The 15,427-nt window shown below is 36.3% G+C and overlaps 10 non-coding genes and 2 pseudogenes across 10 annotated transcripts; all 12 read left to right on the top strand.

Annotated features, from left to right (window-relative positions):
- The first annotated feature begins 1,415 nt into the window (after positions 1–1,415).
- LOC127975555 (5S ribosomal RNA) lies at positions 1,416–1,534 on the top strand. The gene has a single exon (XR_008157553.1). It is a non-coding gene; the product is annotated as a 5S ribosomal RNA (ribosomal RNA).
- Positions 1,535–1,896: 362 nt separating this feature from the next.
- On the top strand, positions 1,897–2,015 carry LOC127975713 (uncharacterized; annotated as a pseudogene).
- Positions 2,016–2,517: 502 nt separating this feature from the next.
- Positions 2,518–2,636, top strand: LOC127975553 (5S ribosomal RNA). Its single transcript, XR_008157551.1, has one exon. It is a non-coding gene; the product is annotated as a 5S ribosomal RNA (ribosomal RNA).
- A 640-nt stretch (positions 2,637–3,276) lies between these two features.
- LOC127975554 (5S ribosomal RNA) lies at positions 3,277–3,395 on the top strand. The gene has a single exon (XR_008157552.1). It is a non-coding gene; the product is annotated as a 5S ribosomal RNA (ribosomal RNA).
- A 363-nt stretch (positions 3,396–3,758) lies between these two features.
- LOC127975565 (uncharacterized) lies at positions 3,759–3,877 on the top strand (annotated as a pseudogene).
- A 6,308-nt stretch (positions 3,878–10,185) lies between these two features.
- Positions 10,186–10,304, top strand: LOC127975556 (5S ribosomal RNA). Its single transcript, XR_008157554.1, has one exon. It is a non-coding gene; the product is annotated as a 5S ribosomal RNA (ribosomal RNA).
- A 1,039-nt stretch (positions 10,305–11,343) lies between these two features.
- LOC127975611 (5S ribosomal RNA) lies at positions 11,344–11,462 on the top strand. The gene has a single exon (XR_008157567.1). It is a non-coding gene; the product is annotated as a 5S ribosomal RNA (ribosomal RNA).
- A 362-nt stretch (positions 11,463–11,824) lies between these two features.
- On the top strand, positions 11,825–11,943 carry LOC127975743 (5S ribosomal RNA). Its single transcript, XR_008157597.1, has one exon. It is a non-coding gene; the product is annotated as a 5S ribosomal RNA (ribosomal RNA).
- Positions 11,944–12,164: 221 nt separating this feature from the next.
- LOC127975599 (5S ribosomal RNA) lies at positions 12,165–12,283 on the top strand. The gene has a single exon (XR_008157566.1). It is a non-coding gene; the product is annotated as a 5S ribosomal RNA (ribosomal RNA).
- A 221-nt stretch (positions 12,284–12,504) lies between these two features.
- Positions 12,505–12,623, top strand: LOC127975567 (5S ribosomal RNA). Its single transcript, XR_008157555.1, has one exon. It is a non-coding gene; the product is annotated as a 5S ribosomal RNA (ribosomal RNA).
- A 1,033-nt stretch (positions 12,624–13,656) lies between these two features.
- On the top strand, positions 13,657–13,775 carry LOC127975677 (5S ribosomal RNA). Its single transcript, XR_008157575.1, has one exon. It is a non-coding gene; the product is annotated as a 5S ribosomal RNA (ribosomal RNA).
- Positions 13,776–14,959: 1,184 nt separating this feature from the next.
- LOC127975646 (5S ribosomal RNA) lies at positions 14,960–15,078 on the top strand. The gene has a single exon (XR_008157570.1). It is a non-coding gene; the product is annotated as a 5S ribosomal RNA (ribosomal RNA).
- Positions 15,079–15,427: the final 349 nt, after the last annotated feature.

Raw genomic sequence — 15,427 nt, 5'->3', positions numbered from 1 at the left:
GTCAATGCCCAATCTCTGAATATAAGCAGGTTTGGGCCAGGTTAGTACATGGATGGGAGACTGCCTGGGAATACCAGGTGCTTTAAATTTTTGGATATTTTTCACGAATTATATAATAATCTTACAAAAAAGAGTCAATGCCCGATCTCTGAATCTTAGCAGGTTTAGGTCTGGTTAGTACTTGGTTGAAAGATCGCCTAGGAATACCAGATGCTTAAAGCTTTTGGAATTTTTTCACTTAGTATATAATAAATTTGGCAAAAAATAGAGTCAATGCCCGATCTCTGAATATAAGCAGGTTTAGGTCTGGTTAGTACTTGGTTGAAAGACCGCCTAGGAATACCAGGTGCTTAAAGCTTTTAGAATTTTTTCACTTAGTATATAATAAATTTGGAAAAAAATAGAGTCAATGCCCGATCTCTGAATATAAGCAGGTTTGGACCAGGTTAGTACATGGATGGGAGACTGCCTGGGAATACCAAGTGCTTTAAATTTTTGGATATTTTTCACGAATTATATAATAATCTTGCAAAAAAAAAAAAGAGTCAATGCCCGATCTCTGAATCTTAGCAGGTTTAGGTCTGGTTAATACTTGATTGAAAGACCGCCTAGGAGTACCAGGTGCTTAAAGCTTTTGAAATTTTTTCACTTAGTATATAATAAATTTGGCAAAAAATAGAGTCAATGCCCGATCTCTGAATATAAGCATGTTTGGGCCAGGTTAGTTCATGGATGGGAGACTGCCTGGGAATACCAGGTGCTTTAAATTTTTGTATATTTTTCACGAATTATATAATAATTTTGCCAAAAAATAGAGTCAATGAATATAGATCTCTGAATATAAGCAGGTTTGGGCCAGGTTAGTACATGGATGGGAGACTGCCTGGGAATACCAGGTGCTTTAAATTTTTGGATATTTTTCACGAATTATATAATAATCTTGCAAAAAAAAAAAAAAAAAAGAGTCAATGCCCGATCTCTGAATCTTAGCAGGTTAAGGTCTGGTTAGTACTTGAATGAGAGACCGCCAAGGAATACCAGGTGCTTTAAGCTTTTGGCATTTTTTCACTTAGTATATAATAAATTTGGCCAAAAATAGAGTCAATGCCCGATCTCTGAATATAAGCAGGTTTGGGCCAGGTTAGTACATGGATGGGAGACTTCCTGGGAATACCAGGTGCTTTAAATTTTTGAATATTTTTCACGAATTATATAATAATCTTGCAAAAAAAAAACAAAAAAGTCAATGCCCAATCTCTGAATTTTAGCAGGTTTAGGTCTAGTTAGTACTTGGATGAGAGACTGCCAAGGAATACCAGGTGCTTTAAGCTTTTGGGTTTTCTTTCCTACTTATATAATGTACTGGCGAGTAGATTGGCTGATCTTTAAATAGCCTTCTCTTTGCAGCAGTCTTCGCTTACGGCCATACCAGCCTGGCTATGCCCGATCTCGTCTGATCTAGGAAGTTAAGCAGGTTTGGGACTGGTTAGTACTTGGATGGGAGACCGCCTGGGAATACCAGGTACTGTAAGCTTTTTGGAAATTTTTCACTTAGTATATAATAATTTTGCCAAAAAATAGAGTCAATGCCCGATCTCTGAATATAAGCAGGTTTGGGCCAGGTTAGTACATGGATGGGAGACTGCCTGGGAATACCAGGTGCTTTACATTTTTGGATATTTTTCACAAATTATATAATAATCTTGCAAAAAAAAAAAAAAGAGTCAATGCCCGATCTCTGAATTTTAGCAGGTTTAGGTCTAGTTAGTACTTGGATGAGAGACCGCCAAGGAATACCAGGTGCTTTAAGCTTTTGGGTTTTCTTTCCTACTTATATAATGTACTGGCAAGTAGATTGGCTGATCTTTAAATAGCCTTCTCTTTGCAGCAGACTTCGCTTACGGCCATATAAGCCTGGCTATGCCCGATCTTGTCTGATCTAGGAAGTTAAGCAGGTTTGGGACTGGTTAGTACTTGGATGGGAGACCGCCTGGGAATACCAGGTACTGTAAGCTTTTTGGAAATTTTTCACTTAGTATATAATAATTTTGCCAAAAAATAGAGTCAATGCCCGATCTCTGAATATAAGCAGGTTTGGGCCAGGTTAGTACATGGATGGGAGACTGCCTGGGAATACCAGGTGCTTTAAATTTTTGGATATTTTTCACGAATTATATAATAATCTTGCAAAAAAAAAAAAAAAAAGAGTCAATGCCCGATCTCTGAATCTTAGCAGGTTAAGGTCTGGTTAGTACTTGAATGATAGACCGCCAAGGAATACCAGGTGCTTTAAGCTTTTGGAATTTTTTCACTTAGTATATAATAAATTTGGCAAAAAAATAGAGTCAATGCCCGATCTCTGAATATAAGCAGGTTTGGGCCAGGTTAGTACTTGGATGAGAGACCGCCTAGGAATACCAGGTGCTTTAAGCTTTTGGGGTTTCTTTCCTACTTTTATAATGTACTGGCGAGTAGATTGGCTGATCTTTAAATAGCCTTCTCTTTGCAGCAGTCTTCGCTTATGGCCATACCAGCCTGGCTATGCCCGATCTTGTCTGATCTCGGAAGCTAAGCAGGTTTGGGCCTGGTTAGTGCCTGGATGGGAGACCGCCTGGGAATACCAGGTACTGTAAGCTTTTTTGAAATTTTTCACTTAGTATATAATAATTTTGCCAAAAAATAGAGTCAATGCCCGATCTCTGAATATAAGCAGGTTTGCGCCAGGTTAGTACATGGATGGGAGACTGCCTGGGAATACCAGGTGCTTTAAATGTTTGGATATTTTTCACGAATTATATAATAGTCTTGCAAAAAAAAAAAAAGAGTCAATGCCCGATCTCTGAATCTTAGCAGGTTTAGGTCTGGTTAGTACTTGGATGAGAGACCGCCAAGGAATACCAGGTGCTTTAAGCTTTTGGAATTTTTTCACTTAGTATATAATAAATTTGGCAAAAAATAGAGTCAATGCCCGATCTCTGAATATAAGCAGGTTTGGGCCAGGTTAGTACATGGATGGGAGACTGCCTGGGAATACCAGGTGCTTTACATTTTTGGATATTTTTCACAAATTATATAATAATCTTGCAAAAAAAAAAAAAAAAGAGTCAATGCCCAATCTCTGAATTTTAGCAGGTTTAGGTCTAGTTAGTACTTGGATGAGAGACCGCCAAGGAATACCAGGTACTTTAAGCTTTTGGGTTTTCTTTCCTACTTATATAATCTACTGGCGAGTAGATTGGCTGATCTTTAAATAGCCTTCTCTTTGCAGCAGTCTTCGCTTACGGCCATACCAGCCTGGCTATGCCCGATCTCGTCTGATCTAGGAAGTTAAGCAGGTTTGGGACTGGTTAGTACTTGGATGGGAGACCGCCTGGGAATACCAGGTACTGTAAGCTTTTTGGAAATTTTTCACTTAGTATATAATAATTTTGCCAAAAAATAGAGTCAATGCCCGATCTCTGAATATAAGCAGGTTTGGGCCAGGTTAGTACATGGATGGGAGACTGCCTGGGAATACCAGGTGCTTTACATTTTTGGATATTTTTCACAAATTATATAATAATCTTGCAAAAAAAAAAAAAAAGAGTCAATGCCCGATCTCTGAATTTTAGCAGGTTTAGGTCTAGTTAGTACTTGGATGAGAGACCGCCAAGGAATACCAGGTGCTTTAAGCTTTTGGGTTTTCTTTCCTACTTATATAATGTACTGGCGAGTAGATTGGCTGATCTTTAAATAGCCTTCTCTTTGCAGCAGTTTTCGCTTACGGCCATACCAGCCTGGCTATGCCCGATCTCGTCTGCTCTAGGAAATTAAGCAGGTTTGGGACTGGTTAGTACTTGGATGGGAGACCGCCTGGGAATACCAGGTACTGTAAGCTTTTTGGAAATTTTTCACTTAGTATATAATAATTTTGCCAAAAAATAGAGTCAATGCCCGATCTCTGAATATAAGCAGGTTTGGGCCAGGTTAGTACATGGATGGGAGACTGCCTGGGAATACCAGGTGCTTTAAATTTTTGGATATTTTTCACGAATTATATAATAATCTTGCAAAAAAAAAAAAGAAAGAGTCAATGCCCGATCTCTGAATCTTAGCAGGTTAAGGTCTGGTTAGTACTTGAATGATAGACCGCCAAGGAATACCAGGTGCTTTATGCTTTTGGAATTTTTTCACTTAGTATATAATAAATTTGGCAAAAAATAGAGTCAATGCCCGATCTCTGAATATAAGCAGGTTTGGGCCAGGTTAGTACTTGGATGAGAGACCGCCTAGGAATACCAGGTGCTTTAAGCTTTTGGGGTTTCTTTCCTACTTTTATAATGTACTGGCGAGTAGATTGGCTGATCTTTAAATAGCCTTCTCTTTGCAGCAGTCTTCGCTTATGGCCATACCAACCTGTGCAACCCTGTTCATTGTAGTGGTACAATCCAGGAAGTGCAAGTGTGTGTAGAAAGGACGGAAGCTAACTCTTGTATTGTTTGTTTGTTTATTATTTTTTATAGTTAGAATTAATTGTAAGAGGAGTTTTTCTTTATCTATTTAATACGTTTTAAACCACGAACCAGCAGCTTCATGCTGTCTGGGGAGTGGTTTAATTTTTTATTTTTTATTCATAATGAGTGAAATGGATCAACTGCTTGTTTCACAACTTGCAACGAATTTGAAACAAGCTAATGCAATTGACCAAGGCAAAGGATTAAGACAAGGAGAAGGGATGATGGCGAAAGAAATGAAGAAACAAAGGATCTATTCAAAAGAAGCTACAGCAATAATTGACATCAGTAAAGTGCTTAATGGAGGAGCGCAGGACATTATTAGAGCAATAAAGGAAAAAGTGAGCGTGGAAAAAATTCTTGCGGTAAGACCAAAGACTAATAAACAATATGAAGTGACTTTTGAAACGGAGGAAGCTTGTGATGGACTGTTAAATGGTTTGCAAATTAAAGGACAAATATGTGATGTTAAAAAACTCCAGGACAGAGAATATGTAGTCTCGTTCATGCATCTGCCTGTGTATTTAGATGATGATGACATAACCTCGAAATTGGAAGGATGGGGAGTTACTCCCATAACAGAGATAAGGAGGAGGTTTTACCCAGGAACGGAGATAGAGGATGGGACAAGATTTGTTAAGGTTAAGTTCCCAAAGGAGGTGGCATCATTGCCATATAGTACAAGGTTTGAGACAACTGAAGGCTCACAGTACTTCAGGATAATACACAGTAGGCAGGTCAAAACTTGTAGATTGTGTTTAAGTCCAGAACATATCATCAAAGACTGTCCTGAGTTCAGATGTTTTAAATGCAATGATCAAGGACATTTCTCAAGAGACTGTACAGCAATTGAATGTCCAGACTGTGGCAAACCTCCTAATATATGTGAATGCTGGATGGAAGGTAACGAGAAGCAATCAGAGGAGCAACAAAGTATGGACAGGTAGGTGCAAGATGAGATTGCAGAAACCACAGAGACTTTTGAACCAATGGAAAACAAACAACAAAAGCAAATAGAATATATGGAAAATCAGAAGTTGAAGGACCAAAGTCACCAGGATGGAGAAGTAAACAGAATGGAGGACGATACAGAGGAGGGAGAAGATGGAGAAACCGAACAGAATGGTGCAAATGACAAGGAAGTAAATGATGAAGAGGAGAGCGACGAGGTGGAGGAACTGGATATGGAACAACAGGAGGCAAGGAAAGAAAGAGAAAAGGTTGGAAAAATGATAAGAAGAAAATCAATGAAGGTAAAGCCAAATCTTAATGTTGCTAGAAAGAAAAAGATGATTGAAATAGATAAAAAGAAGTTGGGATTGATACAAGAACAAGATTGTGAGAGAGACTGAAGATGAATGGTTTTAAATGCTTATTTTTTATTGGTATGGTTTTAAACATTGTGAGTTTAAATGCAAGAGGTTTAATGAGTGTAAAGAAATTTGAGATGGTAAAAGAACTATGCAAAAAGCAGGATGTGATAATTTTACAAGAAACAAACTGGAAAGACGAAATGATTGAGGATGTGAAAAAGAGATGGAAAGGACAAATGTTTTATAATAATGGTGATGGAAGGATAGGAAGGGGGGTAGCCATTTTAATAAAGGAAAATGTTGAAATTAATTCATATGAAGTCTATAATGACAAAAAAGGCAAATGTGTTGGGATTAATATTAAGAAAGATGATCATGAATTTGTGGTAATTAATTTGCATGCACCCACCCAAGAGGGAGAAAAAAAACATTTTTTTGAGGGATTAAGGATTTTAATAAAGACATATAAAAACGTTATTTTAGTTGGGGATTTTAATACTGTTTTTAGTAAGATGGACATGGCAGATGGGATGGTTTTTAGAACAGATATGGGAAGGAAAGAGTTAAAAGAAATGATGGAGGAAAGAAATTTGATAGATGTTTGGAGGGAAAACCATGAAAGGAAAAGAGAATTTTCCAGAAGACAACTGGTTGGGAATTTTATGTGTCAGACAAGAATCGATTTTATTTTAAGTGAAAGGGATATGGAATTTTTTCTGGGGGACATTTGTTATAAGTGTTACAAAATGTAAAATATGAAATAAGAAGATATTCTATAAACCATAGCAAATTGGTACAGAAAGTTAAAAAAGCAAAGGAGCTGGAAATAAGGAAAAAACTCAGAAAAGAGACAAATAAAAGTGAAGTAAATATAAAACAGATAATACTTTTGGAGGAAGAGTTACGGAAAATTGAGGAAGAAAAGTGTAAAGGAGCTATTATAAGGAGTAAGGCAAAAAATACAATTGCAGGAGAAAAATGTACAAAATTTTTCTTTAATTTGGAAAAAAGTAGAGGCAAAGCAAAGTTAATAAAAGAATTAAAAAATAAAAAAGGAGAAATAGTCAAAGACATAAGTGGAATTTTAACAGAGGTGAAAGACTATTATGAGGGGCTTTTTGAAACAAAAGGAATTGACGAAAAAGCCAAAATTCAGTTATTAGAGAGTGTTACAGCTAAAGTAAGTAGAGAAGATAAAAAGGAATGTGATAAAGAAATTAGTGAAGAGGAAATTGTACAAGCTATCAATAGTTTAAAAGGAAACAAAAGCCCGGGGACAGATGGGATAGTAAATGAATTTTATAAAGTTTTTAAAGAGAAGATAAGTGGGATTTTAAAGGAAGTATATAAGGAGATTTTTGATAAAAGAGAATTGGATCAGAGGATGAGTATAGGGTTGATGAAATTAATTTATAAAAGGAAAGGAAGTAAAAATAATTTGAGTAATTTTAGACCAATAACAATGTTAAACACAGATTTAAAAATACTATCTAAAATTCTTGCAAATAGAATGAAAAATATTTTACCCAAAATTATAGTGACTAATCAGGCATATGGTGTAAGAGGGAGAGATATTGCTGATATAACGAGTGGTGTAAGAGACATAATAAGCTATTTAAATGAAACACAGAAGGATGGATATGTTGTTAATTTAGATTTTGAAAGGCTTTTGATAGGGTAGAACATGATTTTTTATTTGCAATTTTAGAACGTTTTGGTTTTGGAAAGAATTTTAAGGAATGGATAAAATTTTTATATAATAACGTAATGACGAGAGTGACGTGTAATGGTTTCTTAACAGAACCTTTTAGAATAACAAGATCAATAAGGCAAGGATGTCCACTCTCTGCACAGCTATATACTTTGGTAGCAGAACCTTTAGGTTTAATGATTAAGAAAAATAAAAGCATTCAAGGTATTAAAATAGAAGAAGGTAAAGAAGAGAAAAAGATATTCCAATATGCAGACGACACGACACTGATTTTAAAAGACTTAGAAAGTATGAAGGAAGTCATAAGAAATGTAGAGAGGTATGGTAAAGGTACAGGTGCAAGAGTTAATGGAGAAAAAACTGTGTACATGAAGTTTGGAAAGGTACCAAATTTAGGAGGAGTTTTTAATTTTGAGGAGGTGAAGGAAACAAAAATTTTGGGTGTGACTTTAGGAAAAGATGAGAAAGGGGCAAGAGAAAGAATGTTTGAAAAGTTGTTGGGGGAAATGGAAAGGAGATTAATTTTTTGGAGGGGAAGATTTTTAAGTTTGAAAGGGAAAATTTTAGTGGTTAATGCTTTAATGTTATCCAAAATGTGGTATATTTTAATGGTGAGCGCAATGCCAAGATGGGTGGAAGTAAGAATAAAAAGATGTGTTTTAGATTTTATTTGGGAGAAGAAACCCCCAAGAGTTGCTTATAACACTCTGATAGGACAGGCTGATAAAGGAGGAATGGGATTATCTGATGTAGAATTAAAAAAAGAAAAGTATGAGAATTAAAGTTGTGAAAAAGTATATAGATGATCAAGAAAAAGGAGAATGGAAAGATACAATGAAATACTATTTGGACAAATGTGGTAATGTGAAACTAGGGGACAGTGTTTTATGGATGAAAATGAAAGCATGGATGTTTGAAAGAATACCAGATTTTTATAAAGAAGTTTTAAAAGCTTGGGGTTTTTTTCTCTCAAAGGTTGATTTTATACCTGGAGGAAGGAAAGAGATTTTAAACCAACCATTGTTTTTTAATAAGCATATTGTGAAAAGTGGGAAAGAAATATTTTTTAAAAAATGGTGGGAGGTTGGGATTGCAAGACTAAGGGATATTATGTATGAGATAAGAGAGGGTTTTTTACCAGTGCAAGTAATTATTGATGAGTTGGAAGAAGCCAAAGAAGAGTATGACATAAACAATGTAAAGAAGCAATATAAAGAAATGAAAAGTGCAATACCAAAAGCGTGGATAAATGAAATACAGAAGGAAGAAAAAGAGGAAGGAAAGACTGACGTGTATTTTGTTAATCAAAATAAAAGAATAGGGTTTAGTTTAGGGAATGTGAAAATGTTTTATCATGTTTTAAGGGAAGAGATTTTTAAAAAACCAAATTCAAATGATATGTGGTTAAGAAACTTCAATGGCTTGAAAGAGGAAGAAATATGGAAAAATATGAGGGGAGTACTGGTGAGCACAAATTTGGAGTGTCTTGATTATTTTATAAGGCATAATGTAATATGGTCGGAAATGAGGTTGTGCATTATAAAAAAAGAACAAAGTGCATTATGTAAGGTTTGTAAAAAACAAGATGAGGGTTTGTTGCATTTGTTTTTACTGTGTGAGGAATTAGGATCTTTTTTTAAGGTTTTAAAAGAAATAGTGAATGACCTAGGGGAAAGAAAAGAAGATCAAGATTGGCAAAAAACATTTATGTTTGGAAAGGAGGAAAAGTGTAAGAATAAAATCATGATCAATTTGTTAATTATTTTGGCAAAAAATGCTATATGGAAAAGAAGAAATATAGTTAAGAACAGGTCTGTTCGTGTAGATGTGTGGACATTGTATAAGCATATGGTGGAAGATTATATGTTTACATTGTGCAAATATTGGAGACTGGAGGGAAAAGCAGAGATGTTTATGAAAATGTTTTCTTCTCAGGTACAGAATATTCTTTTGAAACATGACATAAATGTATCTGTTGGAAAAAAAGTGTAAAATAACAAATGCAACAAATGGGATAATGTAGAAGAAAAATATTTATAAGTATGAATGTATTTTTATTTTTTTATTTTAGTTTTTTTGTTTTGTTGTTGTTTTTAATTGGAATGTGAATCTCTGTATTTAGGAGAAACATAATGTATTATTTTGTGAACTTAATAAAAAAAAAAAAAAAAAAAAAGAAAAAAAAAAAAAGGCTATGCCCGATCTCGTCTGGGCTTGGAAGTTAAGCAGGTTTGGGCCTGGTTAGTACTTGGATGGGAGACCGCCTGGGAATACCAGGTACTGTAAGCTTTTTGGACATTTTTCACTTAGTATATAATAAATTTGGCAAAAAATAGAGTCAATGCCCGATCTCTGAATATAGTATATTGAATATAGTGAATTAGCAGGTTTAGGTCTAGTTAGTACTTGGATGAGAGACCGCCAAGGAATACCAGGTGCTTTTAAGCTTTTGGAATTTTTTCACTTAGTATATAATAAATTTGGCAAAAAATAGAGTCAATGCCCGATCTCTAAATTTTAGCAGGTTTCGGTCTGGTTAGTACTTGGATGAGAGACCGCCTAGGAATACTAGGTGCTTTAAGCTTTTGGGTTTTCTTTCCTACTTATATAATGTACTGGCGAGTAGATTGGCTGATCTTTAAATAGCATTCTCTTTGCAGCAGTCTTCGCTTACGGTCTTACCAGCCTGGCTATGCCCGATCTCGTCTGATCTCGGAAGCTAAGCAGGTTTGGACCTGGTTAGTACTTGGATGGGAGACCGCCTGGGAATACCAGGTACTGTAAGCTTTTTGGAAATTTTTCACTTAGTATATAATAATTTTGCCAAAAAATAGAGTCAATGCCCGATCTCTGAATATAAGCAGGTTTGGGCCAGGTTAGTACATGGATGGGAGACTGCCTGGGAATACCAGGTGCTTTAAATTTTTGGATATTTTTCAAAAATTATATAATAATCTTGCAAAAAAAAAAAAAAAAAAAGAGTCAATGCCCGATCTCTGAATCTTAGCAGGTTAAGGTCTGGTTAGTACTTGAATGAGAGATCGCCAAGGAATACCAGGTGCTTAAAGCTTTTAGAATTTTTTCACTTAGTATATAATAAATTTGGCAAAAAATAGATTCAATGCCCGATCTCTGAATATAAGCAGGTTTGGACCAGGTTAGTACATGGATGGGAGACTGCCTGGGAATACCAAGTGCTTTAAATTTTTGGATATTTTTCACGAATTATATAATAATCTTGCAAAAAAAAAAAAAAGAGTCAATGCCCGATCTCTGAATCTTAGCAGGTTTAGGTCTGGTTAATACTTGATTGAAAGACCGCCTAGGAGTACCAGGTGCTTAAAGCTTTTGAAATTTTTTCACTTAGTATATAATAAATTTGGCAAAAAATAGAGTCAATGCCCGATCTCTGAATATAAGCAGGTTTGGGCCAGGTTAGTACATGGATGGGAGACTGCCTGGGAATACCAGGTGCTTTAAATTTTTGTATATTTTTCACGAATTATATAATAATCTTGCAAAAAAAAAAAAAAAAAAAGAGTCAATGCCCGATCTCTGAATCTTAGCAGGTTAAGGTCTGGTTAGTACTTGATTGAAAGACCGCCTAGGAATACTAGGTGCTTAAAGCTTTTGGAATTTTTTCACTTAGTATATAATAAATTTGGCAGAAAATAGAGTCAATGCCCGATCTCTGAATATAAGCAGGTTTGTGCCAGGTTAGTACATGGATGGGAGACCGCCTTTTGGTTTTCTTTCCTACTTATATAATGTACTGGCGAGTAGATTGGCTGATCTTTTAAATAGCCTTCTCTTTGCAGCAGTCTTCGCTTACGGCCATACCAGCCTGGCTAAGCCCGATCTCGTCTGATCTCGGAAGTTAAGCAGGTTTGGGCCTGCTTAGTACTTGGATGAGAGACCGCCTGGGAATACCAGGTACTGTAAGCTTTTTGGACATTTTTCACTTAGTATATAATAATTTTGCCAAAAAATAGAGTCAATGCCCGATCTCTGAATATAAGCAGGTTTGGGCCAGGTTAGTACATGGATGGGACACTGCCTGGGAATACCAGGTGCTTTAAATTTTTGGATATTTTTCACAAATTATATAATAATCTTGCAAAAAAAAAAAAAAGAGTCAATGGCCGATCTCTGAATTTTAGCAGGTTTAGGTCTGGTTAGTACTTGGATGAGAGAACGCCAAGGAATACCAGTTGCTTTAAGCTTTTGGGTTTTCTTTCCTACTTATTTAATGTACTAGCGAGTAGATTGGCTGATCTTTAAATAGCCTTCTCTTTGCAGCAGTCTTCGCTTACGGCCATACCAGCCTGGCTATGCCCGATCTCGTCTGATCTTGGAAGTTAAGCAGGTTTGGGCCTGGTTAGTACTTGGATGGGAGACCGCCTGGGAATACCAGGTACTGTAAGCTTTTTGGACATTTTTCACTTAGTATATAATAAATTTTGCAAAAAATAGAGTCAATGCCCGATCTCTGAATATAAGCAGGTTTGGGCCAAGTTAGTACATGGATGGGAGACTGCCTAGGAATACAAGGTGCTTTAAGCTTTTGGGTTTTCTTTCCTACATATATAATGTACTGGCGAGTAGATTGGCTGATCTTTAAATAGCATTCTCTTTGCAGCAGTCTTCGCTTACGGCCATACCAGCCTGGCTATGCCTGATCTCGACTGATCTCGGAAGCTAAGCAGGTTTGGACCTGGTTAGTACTTGGATGGGAGACCGCCTGGGAATACCAGGTACTGTAAGCTTTTTGGACATTTTTCACTTAGTATATAATAAATTTGGCAAGAAATAGAGTCAATGCCCGATCTCTAAATTTTAGCAGGTTTAGGTCTGGTTAGTACTTGGATGAGAGACCGCCTAGGAATACAAGGTGCTTTAAGCTTTTGGGTTTTCTTTCCTACATATATAATGTACTGGCGAGTAGATTGGCTGATCTTTAAATAGCCTTCTCTTTGCAGCAGTATTTGCTTACAGCCATACCAGCCTGGCTATGCCCGATCTCGTCTGATCTCGGAAGCTAAGCAGGTTTGGCCCTGGTTAGTATTTGGATGGGAGACCACCTTGGAATACCAGGTGCTGTAAGCTTTTTGGAAATTTTTCACTTAGTATATAATAATTTTGCCAAAAAATAGAGTCAATGAATATAGATCTCTGAATATAAGCAGGTTTGGGCCAGGTTAGTACATGGATGGGAGACTGCCTGGGAATACCAGGTGCTTTAAATTTTTGGACATTTTTCACGAATTATTTAATAATCTTGCAAAAAAAAAAAAAAAAGAGTCAATGACCGATCTCTGAATCTTAGCAGGTTTAGGTCTGGTTAGTACTTGGTTGAAAGACCGCCTAGGAAAACTAGGTGCTTAAAGCTTTTGGAATTTTTTCACTTAGTATATAATAATTTTGCCAAAAAATAGAATCAATATAAGCAGGTTTGGGCCAGGTTAGTACATGGATGGGAGACTGCCTGGGAATACCAGGTGCTTTAAATTTTTGGATATTTTTCACGAATTATATAATAATCTTACAAAAAAAGAGTCAATGCCCGATCTCTGAATCTTAGCAAGTTTAGGTCTGGTTAGTACTTGGTTGAAAGACCGCCTAGGAATACCAGGTGCTTAAAGCTTTTGGAATTTTTTCACTTAGTATATAATAAATTTGGCAAAAAATAGAGTCAATGCCAGATCTCTAAATTTTAGCAGGTTTAGGTCTGGTTAGTACTTGGATGAGAGACCGCCTAGGAATACTAGGTGCTTTAAATTTTTGGATATTTTTCACGAATTATGTAATAATCTTGCAAAAAAAAAAAAGAGTCAATGCCCGATCTCTGAATCTTAGCAGGTTTAAGTCTGGTTAGTACTTGGTTGAAAGACCGCCTAGGAATACCAGGTGCTTAAAGCTTTTGGAATTTTTTCACTTAGTATATAATAAATTTGGCTAAAAATAGAGTCAATGCCCGATCTCTAAATTTTAGCAGGTTTAGGTCTGATTAGTACTTGGATGAGAGACCGCCTTGGAATACTAGGTGCTTTAAGCTTTTGGGTTTTCTTTCCTACTTATATAATGTACTGGCGAGTAGGTTGGCTGATCTTTAAATAGCCTTCTCTTTGCAACAGTCTTCGCTTACGGCCATACCAGCCTGGCTATGCCCGATCTCGTCTGATCTCGGAAGTTAAGCAGGTTTGGGCCTGGTTAGTACTTGGATGGGAGACCGCCTGGGAATACCAGGTACTGTAAGCTTTTTGGACATTTTTCACTTAGTATATAATAATTTTGCCAAAAAATAGAGTCAATGCCCGATCTCTGAATATAAGCAGGTTTTGGGCCAGGTTAGTACATGGATGGGAGACTGCCTGGGAATACCAGGTGCTTTAAATTTTTGGATATTTTTCACGAATTATATAATAATCTTGCAAAAAAAAAAAAAAAGAGTCAATGCCCGATCTCTGAATCTTAGCAGGTTTAGGTCTGGTTAGTACTTGGATGAGAGACCGCCAAGGAATACCAGGTGCTTTAAGCTTTTGGAATTTTTTCACTTAGTATATAATAAATTTGGCAAAAAATAGAGTCAGTGCCCGATCTCTGAATATAAGCAGGTTTGGGCCAGGTTAGTACATGGATGGGAGACTGCCTGGGAATACCAGGTGCTTTAAATTTTTGGATATTTTTCACGAAATATTTAATAATCTTGCAAAAAAAAAAAAAAAAAGAGTCAATGCCCAATCTCTGAATCTTAGCAGGTTTAGGTCTGGTTAGTACTTGGTTGAAAGACCGCCTAGGAAAACTAGGTGCTTAAAGCTTTTGGAATTTTTTCACTTAGTATATAATAATTTTGCCAAAAAATAGAGTCAATATAGGCAGGTTTGGGCCAGGTTAGTACATGGATGGGAGACTGCCTGGGAATACCAGGTGCTTTAAATTTTTGGATATTTTTCACGAATTATATAATAATCTTACAAAAATAGTCAATGCCCGATCTCTGAATCTTAGCAAGTTTAGGTCTGGTTAGTACTTGGTTGAAAGACCACCTAGGAATACCAGATGCTTAAAGCTTTTGGAATTTTTTCACTTACTATATAATAAATTTGGCAAGAAATAGAGTCAATGCCCGATCTCTGAATATAAGCAGGTTTGGACCAGGTTAGCACATGGATGGGAGACTGCCTGGGAATACCAGGTGCTTTACATTTTTGGATATTTTTCACGAATTATATAATAAACTTGCAAAAAATAAAATAAAATAAAAAAAGAGTCAATGCCCGATCTCTAAATTTTAACAGGTTTAGGTCTGGTTAGTACTTGGATGAGAGACCACCTATGAACACTAGGTGCTTTAAGCTTTGGGGTTTTCTTTCCTACTTATATAATGTACTGGCGGGTAGCTTGGCTGATCTTTAAATAGCCTTCTCTTTGCAGCAGTCTTCGCTTACGGCCATACCAGTCTGGCTATGCCCGATCTTGTCTGATCTCGGAAGCTAAGCAGGTTTGGGCCTGGTTAGTATTTGGATGGGAGACCGCTTTGGAATACCAGGTGCTGTAAGCTTTTTGGAAATTTTTCACTTAGTATATAATAATTTTGCCAAAAAATACAGTCAATGCCCGATTTCTGAATATAAGCAGGTTTGGGCCAGGTTAGTACATGGATGGGAGACTGCCTGGGAATACCAGGTGCTTTAAATTTTTTGATATTTTTCACGAATTATATAATAATCTTGCAAACAAAAAAACAAAAAACAAAAAAAAGAGTCAATGCCCGATCTCTGAATCTTAGCAGGTTTAGGTCTGGTTAGTACTTGGTTGAAAGACCGCCAAGGAATACCAGGTGCTTAAAGCTTTTGGAATTTTTTTACTTAGTATATAAATAAATTTGGCAAAAAATAGAGTAAATGCCC

Source organism: Carassius gibelio, chromosome B16 (assembly GCF_023724105.1).
Source record: "Carassius gibelio isolate Cgi1373 ecotype wild population from Czech Republic chromosome B16, carGib1.2-hapl.c, whole genome shotgun sequence".
NCBI lineage: Eukaryota > Metazoa > Chordata > Actinopteri > Cypriniformes > Cyprinidae > Carassius > Carassius gibelio.
The sequence above is the reverse complement of the archived record's forward strand: the minus strand, read 5'-3'. Positions and strand labels throughout refer to the sequence as shown.